This window comes from Sus scrofa, chromosome 1 (genome assembly GCF_000003025.6).
Source record: "Sus scrofa isolate TJ Tabasco breed Duroc chromosome 1, Sscrofa11.1, whole genome shotgun sequence".
NCBI lineage: Eukaryota > Metazoa > Chordata > Mammalia > Artiodactyla > Suidae > Sus > Sus scrofa.
The window spans coordinates 107,393,855-107,414,068 of NC_010443.5; the positions used below are offsets into that span (position 1 = coordinate 107,393,855).

Consider the following 20,214-nt stretch of genomic DNA (forward strand, 5'->3'; position numbering starts at 1 on the left):
AGGGACTTCTCTAGGTGGAAAAGAAAAGGCCACAACTAGAAACAAGAATATTATAAATGACAAGGCTCATCTGTAAAGGAATACATATAGTAAAGGCAGGAAATCCACACACAAATATGCTACCAAAACCAGAAATTGTGAGACGATGAGGATACAAATGCAGGATACTGCAGATGCATTTGCAATTAACAGAGAAGCAACTTAAAAAAAAATCTTGCATGTATATAGACACCCATATCAAAACTTCATGGCTGCAAACTAAAAATATGCAACAGATACACAAATAACAAAGAGCAATCCAAACACAACACTAAAGATAGCTATCAGGGAGTTCCCATCATGGCACAGAGGAAACAAACCCAACTAGGAACCATGAAGTTGTGGGTTCAATCCCTGGCCTCGCTCAGTGGGTTAAGGATCCAGCATTGCCATGAGCTGTGGTGTAGGCCATCAGCAACAGCTCCGATTAGACCCCTGGCCTGGGAACCTCCGCACCTCCAAGGGTGCGGCCCTTTAAAAAAAAAAAAGCAAGCAAACAAGCAAGCAAGCAAGCAAGAAAGTTATCAGTCACAAGAAAAGAGAACAAGAGAAGAAGGGAACGGAAGAAAAAAGACCAACAAAAACAAATCCAAAACAATTAACAAAATGGCAATAAGCACATACATATTAATAATTACCTTAAATGTAAATGGACTAAATTAAATGCCCCAACCAAAAGACATAGACTGGCTGAATGCATACAAAATAAGACCCATATATATGCTGTCTTCAAGAAACCCACTTCAGGATTTCCTGCTGTGGTGCAACAGGATCACTCTTATCTTGGGGGCACTGGGATGCAAGTTTGATCCCTGGGCCCAGTACAGTGGGTTAAGGATCCAGTGTTGCGAAAGCTGTGGATTAGGTCTCAAATGCAGCTCGGATATGATCCCTGGCTGGGTCCATATGCCATTGAGTGGCCAAAAAAGAAGAAAAAAAAAGATACCCACTTCAGTTCTAGTGACACATACAAACTGAAAGTGAGAGGATGGAAAAAAATACTCCATGCAAATGGAAATCCAAGGAAAGCTGGAGGAGTTCCCATTGTGGCACAGAGGAAATGAACCCGGCTAGTATCCATGAGAACTCGGGTTTGATCCCTGGCCTTGCTCAGTGGGTCAAGGGTCTGGCATTGCTATGAGCTGTAGTGTAGGTCACAGACTTAGCTTGGATCCCAAGTTACTGTGGCTGTGGCTCTGATTTGACCCCTAGCCTGGGAATTTCCATATGCCATGGGTGCAGCCCTAAAAAACCAAGCAAGCAAGTAAGAAAGCAAGGAAGAAAGAAAGGAAGGAAGAAAGATATAAATGAACTTAGTTGTAGAATGGAAACAGACTCACAGACTTTGAAAAATTTAAGGTCACCAAAGGGGACAGGTGGGAGAGGAGGGATGGACTGGGGGTTTAGGACAGAAAAGTTCTAAAATTAGGTTGTGATGATGTCTGTAAAACTATAAATATAATAAAATTCAATGAATTACAATAAACAAACAAATAAATAAAAGGTAATCATACACTATATACCTGGAGGCCATCATACCTTTGGCTGTCCATCTGAGTCTTTGTCTCACTGGGAAGGAAGCACCATGAAGGAAGGTATGATTTCAATGAGACAGCTCTGAGGAAATATTTGCCTGGGGTTAAGATGGAATCACACTTGTCCACAGTTTTACAGCTTTATGACCTAGCAGGAAGAATCAGGATAAGAACATGGCTAGGCGCTGGCCTCCAAGAGGCATTTTTCCTGTCTTTTTCAGCTAGAGGCTGAGAGATGCAGCTAGCTGTTGAAGCTGCTTCTTTCTGGTATCCTCCACGTGGCATTTTCAGGTTTGTTGAGGGAGCAGAGCTGAACCACATCAAGTCTCTCAGTGCCAGAGAAAGGGGAAACAGTAATAAAGGAGAGAACAGTTGGGATCAGAGAGTGGATGATCTTCTACCTAGACTGCTTGGGAAGCAATGCCTCTCATTATTATGTGCAGTTCTAGATTTCCTCTGTGTTTTTAACCTGTGACAATAATTATTCAGCAATTTTCAGTGGCCTCTGTTATGGGCTGAAATTTGTTCCCTTCAAAAAGATACACTGAAGGCCTAATTCCCAGTACCTCAAAATGTGATCTGACTTTGAAACAGAGTCCTTACAGAAATAATCAAGTTAAGATGAGGTCATTTAAGTGGGCTCTAATCCATTATGACTGGTTTCCTATAAAAAGCGTAGATTTGAACACAGTGACAGACACACTCAGAGAGAAGATGTGCAGGTACACAGGGAAAAGAAAACCATGCGTCTGGAGCATCTACGTGCCAAGAGACACCAAGGACTGCTGGCAAACACCAGAAGCTAGAAGAGGCAAGAAAGGATTCTTCCTTCGAAACATTAGAGAGAGCATAGCTCTGATGACACCTTGATTTCTGACTTCTAGCTTCCAGAATGGTGAGACAATAAATTTGTTGTTTTAAGCCAGGGAATTTTTTGTACTTTGTTATAGTAGCCCTAGGAAACTAGTATAGCCTCAAAAGCAGAGTGTTATTCCTTAAACCAGTCAGATTTTACTTTAAAAGTCTCAGTGAATTACTGCTGCTAGCTGAGGAGATTACAGTCTAGGTCAGTAGTTCACCAGCAGGGTGGGTGGAGAACAGTGGTGGTGACAGCAAATCATAAATCCTAGGGAGCTATTTCACAATTAACATGCCCAAGCTCCATCCAGAACCTGATGATTCAGAATATGAGTGGGGGATAGCCAACATTTATTTTTTTCATTTTGTGGCTACACCCACAGCATGTGGAGTTCCCGGGCCAGGGATTGAATCCAAGCTACAGCTATGACCTATGCCACAGCTGCAGCAACCCCAGGTCCTTCAAGCCACTGCACCAGGCCAGGGACTGAACCTGTGCCTCAGCAGTGACCCGAGTCGCTGTGGTTGGATTCTTAACCTGCTGCACTATGGCGGGAACTCCATAATATATATTTATTTATTCATGTCTTTTTAGGGCTGCACCTATGGCATATGGAGGTTCCCAGGCTAGGGGTCTAATTGGAGCTGTAGCCACTGGCCTACACCACAGCCATAGCAACATCAGATCTGAGCCCCTTATGCAACCTACACTACAGCTCATGGCAATGCCAGATCCTTAATCCACTGAGTGAGGCCAGGTATCAAACCTGCATCTTCATGGATGTTAGTCAGATTCGTTTCTGCTGGGAAACTCCAACATATATTTTAAAAACAAGCTCCTCAATGGAGTTCCCGTCGTGGCTCAGTGGTTAACGAATCTGACTAGGAACCACGAGGTTGCAGGTTCAATCCCTGGCCTCGCTCAGCAGATTAAAGATCCAGCATTGCTGTGGCTGTGGTGTAGGCCAGCGGCTACAGCTCCGATTAGACCCCTAGCCTGGGAACCTTCAAATGCTGAAGGTGCGGCCCTAGAAAAGACAAAAAGACAAAAAAAATAATAATAATTATAAAAAATTTAAAAATAAAAACAAGCTCCTCAAGTAATATCACTCTTTCACCCCAACAAATGAGTAACACTAAGCTTCAACAAAAGGATGAAACTTCAGGTCTTCCTCAAATTGATCTGTAGATTTAATGTAATCACAATCAAAATCTCAGTACTTTTCCTTTCCCATAAAAAGAAAGATGATCCTAAAATCTATACAGAAGTGCCAAGGCAATCTTGAGAAAGTATGATAGAGCTGGAAGACTTAACAATACTAGATATCAAGATATATAAAGCTATAGTTATTAAGACAGTGTAGCACTGACACAAGATTAGACAAATGTATGAATGGAACTGAAGAGAGAGCCTAGAAAAATATCCACTCGTACATCACTTGATTTATGACATATGTGACATTGCAGTGCAGTGGGGGAAAGGATGGTCATTTCAATACAGTGCTGGGTCAACTTGGTATTCATCTGAAAAAAAACAGAATCTTAACTCCCAATTCATATCCTAAACAGAAATCAATTTCAGATATACTCTAAGTATAAATATGAAAAGAAAAACAGTTCTCAGAAAAAATATGCAAATATCTTCATTATTTTGGGAAAGGTAAAATTTTCTTAAACAAGACACAAAAAGCATTAACTATAGAAGAAAAAAAAGATAAACTAGACTTTATAAAAACAAAGAACTTCCATTCATGAAAAGGTACCATTAAGAGAAAAGGTAAGATATGGGAGAAGATAGTTATGATACAGATAATTGACAAAGGACTCATAACCATAACATACACAAAGAACTCCTAACAAATCAGCAAGAAAAAAACATACAATCCAATCCAGAAACAGGTAAAAGATGTGAACATATACTTTGTAAAAGGAGATTTCCAATCACAACGGATACAGCAGAAATACAAAAAAACCATAAGAGAATACTATGAACAACTATACGGCAACAAGTTTGACAATCTGGAAGAAATGGACAAATTTCTAGAATCTTACAGCCTGCCAAAACTGAATCAAAAAGAAACAGACCAGCTGAACAAACCGATCACTAGAAATGAAATTGAAAAGGTCATAAAATCACTCCCTACAAATAAAAGTCCAGGACCAGATGGCTTCACAGGTGAATTCTATCAAACATATAAAGAGGAATTGGTGCCCATCCTCCTTAAACTCTTTCAAAAGGTTGAAGAAGAAGGAATACTCCCAAAGACATTCTATGATGCCACCATCACCCTCATTCCAAAACCAGACAGAGATACCACCAAAAAAGAAAACTATCGGCCAATATCATTGATGAATATAGATGCAAAAATTCTCAACAAAATCTTAGCCAACCGAATCCAACAACATATCAAAAAAATTATACACCATGACCAGGTTGGGTTCATCCCAGGTTCACAAGGATGGTTCAACATACGCAAATCAATCGGCATCATACACCACATTAACAAAAAAAAAGTCAAAAATCATATGATCATCTCAATAGACGCAGAAAAAGCATTTGACAAAGTCCAACATCCATTCATGATCAAGACCCTCGCCAAAGTGGGTATAGAGGGAACATTCCTGAATATAGTCAAAGCCATTTATGATAAACCCACAGCAAATAAACACTCAATGGGGAAAAACTGAAAGCCTTCTCACTCAAATCTGGAACAAGACAGGGATGCCCACTCTCACCACTGCTCTTCGACATAGTTTTGGAAGTCCTAGCCACAGCAATTAGACAAACCAAAGAAATAAAAGGCATCCATATAGGAAGAGAAGAGATAAAACTGTCACTGTATGCAGATGACATGATACTATACATAGAAAACCCTAAGGACTCAACCCAAAAACTACTTGAACTGATTAATAAATTCAGCAGAGTAGCAGGATATAAGATTAACATTCAGAAGTCAGTTGCATTTCTGTATACCAGCAATGAAATATTAGAAAAGGAATACAAAAACACAATACCTTTTAAAATTGCACCTCACAAAATCAAATACCTCAGAATACACCTGACCAAGGAGGTAAAGGACCTACCTATATGCCGAGAACTATAAAACTTTAATCAAAGAAATTCAAGAAGATGTAAAGAAATGGAAAGATATTCCATGTTCCTGGATTGGAAAAATCAATATTGTAAAAATGGCCATAATACCCAAAGCAATCTATAGATTCAATGCAATCCCTATGAAATTACCCATGACATTTTTCACAGAACTAGAACAAACAATCCAAACATTTATATGGAACCACAAAAGACCCAGAATCGCCAAAGCAATCCTGAGAAACAAAAACCAAGCAGGAGGCATAACTCTCCCAGACTTCAAGAAATACTACAAAGCCACAGTCATCAAAACAGTGTGGTACTGGTATCAAAACAGACAGACGAATGGAACAGAATAGAGAACCTAGAAATAAACCCTGACACCTATGGTCAATTAATCTTTGACAAGGGAGGCAAGAACATAAAATGGGAAAAAGAAAGTCTATTCAGCAAGCATTGCTGGGAAACCTGGACAGCTGCATGCAAAGCAGTGAAACTAGAACACACCCTCACACCATGCACAAAAATAAACTCCAAATGGCTGAAAGACTTAAATATACGACAGGACACCATCAAACTCCTAGAAGAAAACATAGGCAAAACACTCTCTGACATCAACATCATGAATATTTTCTCAGGTCAGTCTCCCAAAGCAATAGAAATTAGAGCAAAAATAAACCCATGGGACCTCATCAAACTGAAAAGCTTTTGCACAGCAAAGGAAACCCAAAAGAAAACAAAAAGACAACTTACAGAATGGGAGAAATAGTTTCAAATGATGCAACCGACAAGAGCTTAATCTCTAGAATATATAAACAACTTATACAACCCAACAGCAAAAAAACCAATCAATCAATGGAAAAATGGGCAAAAGACCTGAATAGACATTTCTCCAAAGAAGATATACAGATGGCCAACAAACACATGAAAAAATGCTCAACATTGCTGATTATAAGAGAAATGCAAATCAAAACTACCATGAGATACCACCTCACACCAGTCAGAATGGCCATCATTAATAAGTCCACAAATAACAAGTGCTGGAGGGGCTGTGGAGAAAAGGGAACCCTCCTGCACTGTTGGTGGGAATGTCAACTGGTACAGCCACTATGGAGAACAGTTTGGAGATACCTTAGAAATCTATACATAGAACTTCCATATGACCCTGCAATCCCACTCTTGGGCATCTATCCAGACAAAACTCTACTTAAAAGAGACACATGCACCCGCATGTTCATTGCAGCACTATTCACAATAGCCAGGACATGGAAACAACCCAAATGTCCATCGACAGATGATTGGATTCAGAAGATGTGGTATATATACACAATGGAATACTACTCAGTCATAAAAAAGAATGACATAATGCCATTTGCAGCAACATGGATGGAACTAGAGAATCTCATCCTGAGTGAAATGAGCCAGAAAGACAAAGACAAATACCATATGATATCACTTATAACTAAAATCTAATATGCAGCACAAATGAACATCTCAGAAAAGAAAATCATGGACTTAGAGAAAAGACTTGTGGCTGCCTGATGGGAGGGGGAGGGAGTGGGAGGAATCGGGAGCTTGGGCTTATCAGACACAACTTAAAATAGATTTACAATGAGATCCTGCTGAATAGCATTGAGAACTTTGTCTAGATACTCATGTTGCAACAGAACAAAGGGTGGGGGAAAAAATGTAATTGTAATGTATACATGTAAGGATAACTAGATCCCCTTGCTGTACAGTGGGAAAATAAAAAAATAAATTAATTTAAAACAATAAAAAAAATAAAAGATTTCCAAATGTCCAATAAGCACATGATAAAATGCATAATTTCATGACTTATCACTGAAATGCAAATGAATACCACAATGAGAAACTGCTACATACCAAAATGAGAAAGACATAAGGTCAAGTGTTGGCAAGGATGCAGAGCAACCAGGATTTAAACTGGAAATAGCAGTATAAATTGGTTCAGACACTTTGGGAAATGGGCAATATCTATTAAATCTGATCATATGCATATCTTATGACCTAGGAATTCCATTCCTAAGTATATATAGAATAAAAATGTGTACATATATTCTCCCAAAAGAAATGTACAAAGATTTTCACAGCAACATTTTTCACAACAGCCCCAAATTAAAAACAACCCAAATGGGAGTTCCTGGGCGCAGAGGAAACGAATCCAACTAGGAACCATGAGATTGCGGGTTCGATCCCTGGCCTCACTCAGTGGGTTAAGGATACAGCATTGCCGTGAGCTGTGGTGTAGGTCGCAGACGCGGCTCGGATCCCGAGTTGCTGTGGCTCTGGCATAGGCTGGCAGCTACAGCTCCGATTCAATCCCTAGCCTGGGAACCTCCATATGCCGCAGGTGCAGCCCTAAAAAGATGAAGACAAAAAACAAACAACCGAACAAAAAAACCCAAATGGCTATCAGCAACTGAATAAATAAGTAGTGTTATATTCACATTATATTCATGAAATACTATAAAATAATGACATTAAAGTACAACTATGTGCAACATGGATGAATTTCACTGGCATAATACTGAACAGCTACACATTAGAAAGTACATACTGTAATGATTCTATCTAATTAATGTTCAAAATAGTTAACACTAACCAATGATGTTAACAATCAGAATTGACTTTCTTTGGGGGGTTAGCTATTGGAACGGAGATATGAAGGGGTTTGAATTTCTTCATGCAGATGTTGGTATAATGTAGCGTGCTCACTTTGAAAATTCAAGGACCTAGTTTGTGCATATATTTATATTTATATTATTGTGGGGGTTTTTTGTCCCCTTTTTTTTTTTAAGGGCCACACCCACAGCATATGGAGATTCCCAGGCTAGGGATAGAATCGGCGGCAGAGCTGCCAGCTCACACCACAGCCATAGCAATGCAGCATCTGAGCCACATCTTCCAACTATACCACAGTTCACCGCAACTCCGGATCTCCAACCCACTGAGCAAGGCCAGGGATCGAACCCACGTCCTCATGGATACCAGTGGGTTCGTTAACCTCTGAGCCATGATGGGAACTCCTATATTTATATTATTGTTGAATAAGACCTACTAACATAAAAACAAAAGCTTTGCATTTGTGACTCCTATCGATCAGTGCCAGGATCAACTGAAATGCAGATTAGGTCTATATTTTAGACAGTCTGTCCAACCACCAGGGTAGCAGACCACTCCACTATCTAAAGCAACAGCACATGGGGGAAAGATTCCACTGTCTTCACCTTTTCTTTTTTTTTTTTTAAATGGCTGCACTGATGGCATTCAAAAGTTCCCAGGCCAGAAACTGAATCTGAATCACAGTTGTAACATATACTGTATCCTTTAACCCACTGCACTGGGCCCAGGATTGAACCTGTGCCTCTGCAGCATCCCAGGCCACTGAAGTCAGATTCTTAACCCACTGAGCCACAGCAGGAACTCCTCTTTACCCATTCTTTCTCCACATGATACTTGAATCTGGGAGATTTTTAAATATAACAATAAGGAGCAGGGTAAAAGCTAAAAAGCAGAAGGGACCTTGGTATATGGGAAGAGGCACAGTATTTCAAGTGTACTGAATGATATGGTAAGGTTTTCAAAAGATGAGGATAATCAGAGTCATAAGGAGAAAGCAGGTTGTTCACTGAATTAGCTCAGGGTTAAAAGTTTCATTTCATTATGAGTTCAAAGGGGGTGGAAAATTATTTGATAGCAGTCTTTCAGGCTTTTTTTTTTTAAGATATCCTAAAGAGAAAATAGAGAACGACTTGTGGGAGGGAAACTACTCAATTTCTCACCAGAGCCTTTTTGTCATAGAGCTTGTTGCTATGGAGAAGGCCATGAAGGCAAGCAACTAAGGGAAAAAAAGGATCTGGCAGGAGTAAGCCCAGGGACAGTGGATTAAACAAAAATTCCTTATGCAATTAGCATATAGCAAGGCCTATAAATGACACACTTTCCATTTTTTCCTAACCCCTAACCCTCTAAAAGTACATGGGCCTGGTTTGCCACTATAATTTAACTCAAATACAGAAAAGCCTAAATGGGCCTAACAAAGCCTAAGCTTGGCAGACAAAACACATGGCCATTTAGCAGTGTTGCCTCATGCCAGGGGGAATCAGCTACCTACCCACCCTATCCTGGGGAAATTATCTCCAGCTGCCGAAATTATAAAGTTGATGCCCTATGATTTCTTTGTTCTGTAAAGCCTAAGGGAAATGGGATAATGAAGTAGCAGAAGAGGTAGAGAAACAGCCTCTCGTTTCACAGGGTAGTCAGAGGCAGAGAGGGTGTGCGTGCGTGTGAGTAAGAGAGGAGAGAGAAGAGAGAGAGGAAAGGCGGGGGGGGGGGGGGGGGGGGAAGCAACTCACTATCATTAAGAGGCAGCAGCAGAGACCTGTGAGCAAAGCTCTGCCCGAACCTGTCTGAAACTACTGCCATGGGAGAAAAGGCTAGCTGCCAAGTTTGTTAACAGCTTCTGCTCATCATTGTTATAACAGCATTATCAATCAGGGCAGGGCCAGGACCTATTTTTAGCAGTATAAGCACTGAAAAGGGAGGGTGCAACATCTTCTGGCCAATCTTGCCACAACCAATGATTGACAAAGACAATTCCCTCTTCTGTCCCACACAAATGGTCACAGAATTGTAAATATCAGAGCTGGAAGGACCACAGAGATATGCAGTCTAAGCTTCTCATTTGACAAGTGAGCAAACTAAGGCCCAGACCAGTTAAATGACTTTTATCCACAGAGTAAGAAAACATGAAGACTCTCAGATGGGGTCTTTTCCTCATAGAATCATATGCCAAAACTAAATCAGCTGGAGCTAATGATTAGCCCCAGTTTATACCAGAATTGTATTTATTGACCAGGTATCACCTACTGGGGTTCACAAAAAGCATCAGGAACTAAATTATTTGGTAAAGGATGGCATTAGTAATAATATAGATCTGTCTTTGAACTCATTTGAGAGGGTTTTGTTACTGAAATATCAAAGGAATCTAATGTAAAACAACCCTTACCTATTTGGCAAGCCTGCAGGCTGGCCCAGTTTACTGCCTGACTGTCCTTTGCTGGCAGGGAGGGAGGAAGTAGGTGAGAGTGCACAAAAGAGTATCTCTCTCCCTTGGAGATTAGTTTATTTTGCAATTTGCAAAATGAAACTCAAAAGTCTGAAATTTTTCCTTAGGGCCTCAGGATTTAAATATGTGACAGTAACAGATAACATAATCCACAAGGGTACACAAAACTGTGTAACTGTCCTAAAGCAACCCCTGGGAGTAACTGCTAGGTGGGAAGAATGTGTTGGCTGTTTTGGGTAGAGGAGGGGTTGGGAGAAAGTAAGTATTGATTTCCCTCATGTTTCCTTTGTGTGGTTGCTGTTGCCATGTGGTGGTCTGTTGCTATGAAGATTTGTGGTGCCAGACAATGGCTGTTAGGCTCTTTATGACTGTGCTGTTGGTAGAGCTGTTGCCGCTAGTGGGGCTAGTATTGGTTAAGCAGCGGAGAAACCTTGGTCACTGTGCACCATCTCTCTCCAGGTAAGTGCTGCCTGAGGGAAGACTGAAGGTGAAAGGATGTTAATTATATCAAGAAAAAGAAAAATCAGCAGCTGAGAACCATCTTAATTTTTCACTACAAATATCTAAAATTAGATATTTCGAAAATAAAATAAAGATATTTCATAGTTCAAACACATACTTTCCCTACATCAGAATCACACAGAATAAACTGAGGGTAACTATCAAGGTTACCGTTTCTATGAAAGATTAATTGACAGCCTCTTCCTTTTAGTGAGAAGGGCAAAGACCCACAGCTGGGATCTACAATCAGATGAAACGAAGAACCGCTGAGACAGGTTCTCAGCGGTGCTACCACAGGCAAACTAACTTCCTGCTAAGCCAAACCACTGCCTATTACTTTGATAATGAGAAAAATGCAGCCCACAGACCAAAGTACAGGACTCAACCACAGAGTTTGAAGTGGGGCCAAATGTTCTCCTAGGTACAGGGGCCAAAGTACACAGAAGTCACCTGGGTCTGTGGAGATGTCAGTTATTTACCCATCCTAGCCATCCTCTCATAGATTACTTTTCCTTCCATCTCAGAGCATACATATACTTTTAGAGTATATGTAATTTAAAGATCATCCAGCCCCTATTCAAATATATATATGAATATTTAAATTTAATAAAATTTAAAACATAGTTCCTCAGTTCCACATGCTACACATTTCAGGTGCTCAATATCATTTGCCACTAGACTATCATTTTGGAGAGCCTATTTCCACCAAAAAAGTTCTACTGGACAGGGTAGATCCAGCCCAAACCCTCAAAAACTCGAAATCTAAGGCTAGGAGTTCAGAGAGTTATCCAAGATCATACTGCTAGCTAAATGTATAATCTCTTCTGGAATTCAACCCTCCTGACTCTAGTTCAGAGATTATTTGTTCTGTACTACTATGCCTTTAGGGCACTATTGTTCCTTGAAACAATTCTTCTCAAACAATTTCAGACACTCTTAGTTGTTGGAATAAAAATGTATACCCTGATGTGGAGATGGGAACACATAACCTTTCCATGTTTGTTTGAGTATATATGACAAAACCTTTACCTAGTGCAAAAACTGAAAACTTTCTCCTCCCTACTAAATCATTAAGCTAGATTTCAGCTTTGGAAGAGAGACCAAGCTTATCATGGAGCTTTTCATTCCCTCTGGCATAAAAGGGAGTTGTAATCACTTCAGTTTCAAAAATGTGGTTTTACCACACTACAATTTCTGTCTTTCTGATATTCTTGTAAAGGCCACCAGACTAATTTCAGAGATGTTATAAGAGGGATTTCTATACTGAGTGGGAGGGTGAACCTAGATATATTATTACCAAAACTTTTTTTAAAAAGCAGAATTCTCCGCAAATATAATTTTATGAAGTACAACATAAATTATCCAATAAAAATAATCATAGCATTATGAGGTATTAGGGTACAAGTAATTATTTGGATGCTTACAATTTGGTTGTCATATTAAATGCTAGAGATACTGTGGGTCCACTAAATATAAATAAAAGAGCTTACTTCAGGAGTTCTCCTTGTGGCTCAGCGGTAACAAACCCAACTAGTATCCGTGAGGATAAGGGTTTGATCCCTGGCCTCCCTCAGTGGATTAAGGATCTGGCCATCGTTGCTGTGAGTTGTGTAGGTTGTAGATGAGGCTCAGATCTGGCATTGCTCTGGCTGTGGCATAGGTCAGCAACTGCAGCTCCAATTCGATTCCTAGCCTGGGAACTTCCACATGCTGTGGGGGCAGGCCTAAAAAGAAAAAAGAAGGAGAAGAAGGAGGAGAAGAAAAAGAGCTAACTTTAGCTAAAAACAACAACATATTAATCACCTAAGGAGTTCCCGTCGTGGCTCAGCAACAAACGAATCTGACTAGCATCCATGAGGATGCAGGTTCGATCCCTGACCTTGTTCAGTGGGTTAAGGATCTGGTGTTGCCGTGAGCTGTGGTGTAGGCTACAGACATGGCTCGGATCCTGCGTTGCTGTGGCTGTGGCAGAGCCTGGCAGATACAGCTCCGATTAGATCCCTAGTCTGGGAATCTCCATGTGCCATTGGTGCAGCCCTAAAAAATCAATCAATCAATCACCTAAAACTAGAACTGCTCAGGGTTGCATCTAGCTGGATAAGCAGAGGTGGGAGCTGGATCCTGCCCACTCAATACCCCTCACTCCTAATGAATGCCTCTGAGGTTCCTCCATGCTCAAGTTCCTCAGAGTATAACTTCAAAACATTTCCTTTGAAAATATCTAGGAGTTCCCGTTGTGGCTCAGTTGTTAACGAACCTGACCAGTATCCATGAGGATGCAGGTTTGATCCCCAGCCTCACTCAGTGGGTTAAGAATCCGGCATTGCCGTGAGCTATGCTGTAGCTTGAAGATGCAGCTAGGATCTGGTGTTGCTGCAGCTATGATGTAGGCCAGCAGCTACAACTCTGACTTGACCCCTAGCCTGGGAACCTCCATATTGCATGGGTGTGGCCCAAAAGAGACCAAAACAAAACAAAACAAAAAAGCCCCACTAAACTGAAGGTTCTGACTTTTGTAACTTCAAAAAATTGATGATGGAAGCCATTGCTTAAAAAAAAGAAAAGGAGTTCCCACTGTGGTGCAGTGGGTTAAAAATCCAACTCAAGTAGTTTGGGTCGCTGTGGAGGTGCAGGTTCAATCCCTGGTCTCACCAGTGGGTTAAGGGATCTGGCATTGCTGCAGCTGCACATCTGCGGCTCAGATTCAATCTCTGGAACGTTCATATGCCACAAGTGTGGCCACTAAAAAAAAAATAGTACCTTACAAAATCCCTCATTATTTTCAATCAAGTCATAGCAAATGAACCCAAGAGAGGCTACCAAAAAATTACCAAATTTTTACCTACATGCTTGAAACACATGAGTACAAGGCACAGTCAATTTTATTAATAAAATATTTTCTGATTATTTTACTTTTTGTGTAAAGACCACACTAGTTCTAGAGGATATAAAATTATATATGAAAAGCAGTTGCTTGCCTCAACTATTTTATAGTCACAAAGGAGAAAAGACACATAGGAATCCTAGGTGGAAATAAGGACTAATGTATATTCGTGCCATCATAGTTCTAGAAGGAAAAGAGAAAGAGGGTGGTGCAAGAAAAAAAAATCTGAAGAAGTAATGGCACATATCACCCTTTATAATCTAAATGCTGAAAATGACACAAAAGCTTTGAAAGCAACCAGGGGAAAATGACATATTATTTACAGGGGAACAACAATTCAAGTGATTGCGTATTCTCAGAAACCATGAAAGGTAAAACAAAATGAAATATTTTTAAAGTGCCGAAAGAAATATAAACCTATATTTCTATATCCACCCCCCCAAGATCTTTTGGGAATAAAAGTGAAATAAATACATTCTCAGGGAGTTCCCTGGTGACTTCATGGGTTAAGGACTTGGCACCATCACTGCTGTAGTGGGTTCAATCCCTGGCCCAGGAACTCCTGCATGTTGTGTGCATGGTCACACACACACACACACACACACACAAAATTAAAGAGAGATTTCAAGCAGAAAAGAAACAGGTGACTCAGAACATCAAGAAAGGAGGAAAAGCAAGGAAATGTTAAGTGTCTATGTAAATATAATAGTCTCTTGAATTCTTATACATATATTTTTTTTTCTTTTTTTTTTTTTTTTGGCTTTTTGCCTTTTCCAGGGCCGCTCCCATGGCATATGGAAGTTCCCAGGCTAGGGATCTAATTGGAGCTGTAGCTGCCGGTCTATGCCAGAGCCACAGCAACGCGGGATCCAAGCTGTGTCTGAAACCTACACCATAGATCACGGCAACACCAGATCCTTAACCCACTGAGCAAGGCCAGAGATAGAACCCGAAACCTCATGGTTCCTAGTCGGATTCGCTAACCACTGAGCCACGATGGGAACTCTTCTCTTGAATTCTTTATAAGATGACTGAAAGGGAAAAAAAACTTAAAGTGGTCTAATGGGGTTTTTAATGTATTAGATGTAATACATAATACCAGGGGTTTGTAAACTTCTCCAAAAGCTTATCAAAGGTAAACAAATCAGGAGTTCCCTGTGGCTCAGTGGGTTAAGGATCCAGCATTGTCACTGCAGTGGCTCAGGTTGCTGCTGTGGTGCAGGTCTGATCCCTGGCCCAGGAACTTCTGCATGTCAGGAAGTTCTGCATGTAGTGGGTACAGCCAAAAGAAGAAAAGAAAAATAGGTATACAGATCAGGTGGAAGGCAGATGCTGTTTTAGTCTTCCTTGTTTTTAAGCCTAGAGAGTACATGTGATAGCTAAAGCTACATTAGCAATTTTGCAGTAAATAAGTAACTTTATGGGGGAATCTAGGTAAAGGGTATACATGCTATCTTTGAAACCACTCTGTAAATCTAAACTTAAAAGACTTAAAAAAAAAAAGTAAATTTAAGTAGCCTCAAACATTGATTATATTGTGAAACCATACCAGCCTTAGACTGCTTACCTTCTGAATTTTCTTACATTAATTTATTTCATCTTCTATTTCTAGCAGAAAAATCCAATTCTCTTTTTTTTTTTTTTTTTTTTTTTTTGCTTTTTAGGGCTGCACCAATGGCATGTGTAAGTTCTCAGGCTATGCCTATGCCACAGCAATAGCAACTGGGGATCCCAGCCACGTCTGTGACCTACACCACAGCTCATGGCAACACCAGCTGCTATAGGTCCCACCTAGAGGACAACAGGACAGAAATGACCAATATTTCAGCATCCTAAAAACCATCAGGAGTTTGTGACCTAATGAATACAAGGAGGAAGAAGGACTGACACAAAATAAAGAGAATAACCAATAAAAAGGGACACATGGAAATCTGGAGAAGTGTAATATTACAAGGGCAAGAGAGGGAAGTTCCAAAAATGAAGAAATAGCAGAGTAGTTCCTGTCGTGGCTCAGTGGTTAACAAATCCGACTAGGAACCAGGGGTTGTAGGTTCGATCCCTGGCCTTGCTCAGTGGGTTAAGGATCCAGCATTGCCGTGAGCTGTGGTGCAGGTCACAGATGCGGCTTAGATCCTGTGTTGCTGTGGCTGTGGTATAGGCCAGCAGCTACAGCTCCGATTCAACCTCTAGTCTAGGAACCTCCATATGCCGTGAGTGTGGCTCTAAAAAGAAAAAAAAGGAAAAAAAAAAGTAGACAAAATTCATGATATAAAGTCTCAAAGAATCTGCAGAATAATAAGAGAAAAAGGAAATAGTAGAATAAGAAAAAATACACTTAAATAAAGAGAAGGGAAATTGGATCATTTAGGTGGCTGGCTTTGATCTTGGTTATTTAAGAGCACAGAGAGAATGAATTAAGTACTGGGGAATGTGAAAATAATAGGGAGATGAAGGGACTGCTAGGCAGTCTTGTGAGCTCAACTTATGTCAGCTAGCATAAACTTTCATCAAAACTAGCTTAGTTTTGTGAATTGTTTCACCTGTCAATCTAGAATCAAGAGTTGAAAAATGTGAGGTGATTTCCTGAATTTGAGACTGCAATGTAAGTATAATTTTTCTGTTCTATAAAATAAGTGTATAATTTCATCAATGATATTAATATTTTTCAGTCTTCATTCCCATGATTGGGATATGAGACCATTCCTTTTTTTTTTCTTTCGTCTTTTTGTCTTTTTCTAGGGCCGCACCTGCAGCATATGGACGTTCCCAGGCTAGGAGTCTAATAGAAGCTGTAGCTGACTGCCTATACCTCAGCCAGAGCAACTCGGGATCCAAGCAGAGTCTACAACCTATACCATAGCTCATGGCAGCACCAGATCCTTAACCCACTAAGCGAGGCCAGGGATTGAACCCTCAACCTCATGGTTCCTAGTCGGATTCATTAACCACTGAGCCATGACGGGAACTCCAGACCATTCATTTTCAAGATGCCATAGTCAACTAGTATTGGATCCATGCTGGTACCAAGGTTTAAGCCACAGCTTCTAATATCTTTAAGCTGGACAGGTCCTTATTAGTCATCTAATACAACTATACGTAATAGATGAAGTAACTAAGGTTCAAAGAAGTTAAGGAACTTGCCCAAGGTTACAACGATAGTGAGAGAGAGAGAGAGATAAAGAGGTCTCCAGATTTTTCATTCCAGGGCTCTTTCCACTATACCACAAATTCTACAACACACACATCACTAGTGATGGCCTTCAACTTAGTTCTGCAGTCTCAAAAGGAGAGTGTGTAGCACTTCCTGGAATTCTTCTCTAATAAGTCACTTCTGCCATTCTTTAAAATACCATAGAAGCCAGTAAGCAATTTTGCCTCAGCAAAAAGTATTTGGTCTGCCTTAAGGTTTCTTATACATTGCTTCTAGGACCCTTCATTAAATAACATAAGACTTATGTACCAGAAATAGACTTGAGACCTGTTACTTTGATCTGAAGTGATGTGGGACAAAGTGGAATCAGGAGGAATCAGACTTCTGCATAAATGCTAAGAAAATGTCTCAAAAAATGCCAAGGAAGACACTCTAGGTTATATACCTGGATCCTCTTAATAGTCCTAAAGTTGAACCTAGTTAAGGAGGATCTTTGCAAGGCTAGCTAAACTGTGAACAGCCTAAAAAGAGATGAGATCTGCAGGACTTTCAAAGTGCCTCCAATGCAAGATTTACAGTGAGAGATAGGAAAGAACCAACATTGCAGAACAGGTAAGCAAAGAAATCAGGAAGAATTAAGTCCATGACCCCTATACACCTGTTCTCAGCAAGGTGGCTCAGTTCCACAGAGATCTCAGGATCCTCTGTTCCCCTCAGGGGGCAAGGATTCATAGCTTCTCTCTAAGTTGTAAGGCTTTTTCCACTTGAAGATAGTAGCTTACCAGGCAGAGAGACAGAATAAAGAGTTGGTAGCAGACAAAAAATTTAGAAGGATGGAAGAATTTTTTTAGAAAAAGTTATCTGTATATAGTTCTTATTAAATTGAGAACTGACTCAGTACACTAGATCTTTTGGATCTGCAGAGAATGATCTTTGCAGGAAATCTCTGTTATCGAAAGATGAAAAGGAATGTGAACCAACACAGATCCCAATCTAGATCTTAGTCAACAGACAGTTTAGGTGAAGGCCCTCCAGGATGGCCAGAAAGCAGAGTATAAACTGAAGAACAGTTCTCTTTCCCTTGGAATTAAAGAAAAAGTAAGAAGAGAGGTACTAAGCCCTGAAACACAATATAAGTGGGAGAAAATACAGTATTAAAAATAGGAGGACTAACATCTTACAGGTTTAAATAAATTGGAGTAATCTTAAACTTGGTGAAAGTAATATTTATTCTGAGTTTCAGAGAAGGTACAGAATTTTGGAAAGTACTTGACATTACAGTATGTCAATGACATAGGTATAAGCACTCACCCATTCAAATAAATATTTGTGAGGGCCCATTACAGGTGCCAGGTATTAAGCATTGGGTATATAATGTTGAGCAAAACAGTCTCTGAGCTCACAGAACTTTTTTTTTTTTTTTTTTTTTTTTTGCTTTTTTGGCCATACCTGTGGCATGTGGAAGTTCCCCGCCCAGAATTTGAAACCCATACCACAGCAGCAACCCAAGCCACTGCAGTGACATGATCCTTAACCTGCTGAGCCACAAGAGAACTCCTCATAGAACTTTCAGAACAGTGGAAACAATAGACATTAATAGAAAAATACAATTCTAAAAAAAAAAAGAAAAATACAATTCTATATAAGATTGTAAATTATGGTAAGTGCTGTGAAATAAAGTACAGAGAGCATTAAAAGTGTGTGATGCGGAACATAGTAATAGGCTGCCAGTGACAACGAGTCTTTCAGAGAAAATAATAAAAAACATCAACGACAAAAAGCTATGCCTACATCCCCCTGGCAGGGAAGGAGGAAAGAAATCCTCAGATAAAAAGGTAACCATTGTTCTCGGGACAGTGAAAGGATTAGACTAACTCTCACAATTTTTATCAAGTTCATATACATGAAAAGCATACTGCTATTGGACAAAGTCGCTATCATAAAGATGGGTAGAATACAGTAAATTGGCAGAAAATTGATGTTTTCTATTTTCAATATATTGACACAACAGGCCACAAAGTTTGCTTGATGACACAGAGCTGTAGCCTGGATGTGTTTGTCATTCCAGCAGACTCCAGCTATTCAGACGTTTGGCCACAGGCAGATGACATTTTTAATATCAGAGATAGCCACTTGTGATTTCTAGGTTGCATACTGTATGCACATACAGAGTCAGTCTCTAGGTCAACCTCTCTCTCCATGATCTCTGCATCAGTTTCTAACACAGTAAAATTTCCTTTTTTTTTTTTTTTTTTTTTTTTGTCTTTTCTAGGGCCACTCCTGCAGTACACAGAGGTTCTCAGGCTAGGGGTCCAATCGGAGCTGTAGCCGCCAGCCTATGCCAGAGCAACACCAGATCCGAGCTGCGTCTGCAACCTACACCACAGCTCAGGGCAACACCGGATCCCCAACCCACTGAACAAGGCCAGGGACCGAACCCACAACCTTATGGTTCCTAGTCAGATTCGTTAACCACTGAGCCACGACGGGAACTCCCTCCTTTTTCTTTTTGCATTATGGTCTCAGGCACACAATAAAACCTCATCAGCAATGTTATTCTGAAAGCTGAAACTACTTCATTGCTAATGACGAGAAAGCCAAGAACACAGAATTCTTAACCTGTATCACAAAAGGCCTACAGCATGGAAAACTTTATTTATTTATTTATTTTTGTCTTTTTGCTATTTCTTGAGCCGCTCCCGCAGCATATGGAAGTTCCCAGGCTAGAAGCCGAATCGGAGATGTAGCCACTGGCCTACGCCAGAGCCACAGCAACACGGGATTTGAGCCACGTCTGCAACCTACATCACAGCTCACGGCAACGCACAACGCGGATCGTTAACCCACTGAGCAACGGCAGGGACCAAACCCGCAACCTCATGGTTCCTAGTCAGATTTGTTAACCACTGCGCCACTACAGGAACTCCAACAGCATGGAAAACTTTAAATACTGAATCATGACAACCTATTTAGAGAAACACACTTTTATTAGAATGACTAGGGTGAAATGCCTCAATTTCCATGGGCAGACTGACAATATAGTTTATGATAATCAGTGATAATTAG

General features: G+C 40.3%; 1 protein-coding gene across 4 annotated transcripts in view; it reads right to left on the minus strand.

The window, feature by feature from the left end:
- Positions 1-20,214, minus strand: part of ZNF609 (zinc finger protein 609) — a 244,740-nt gene that overhangs the window by 55,247 nt on the left and 169,279 nt on the right. The gene's annotated exons all lie outside the window — the stretch shown is intronic.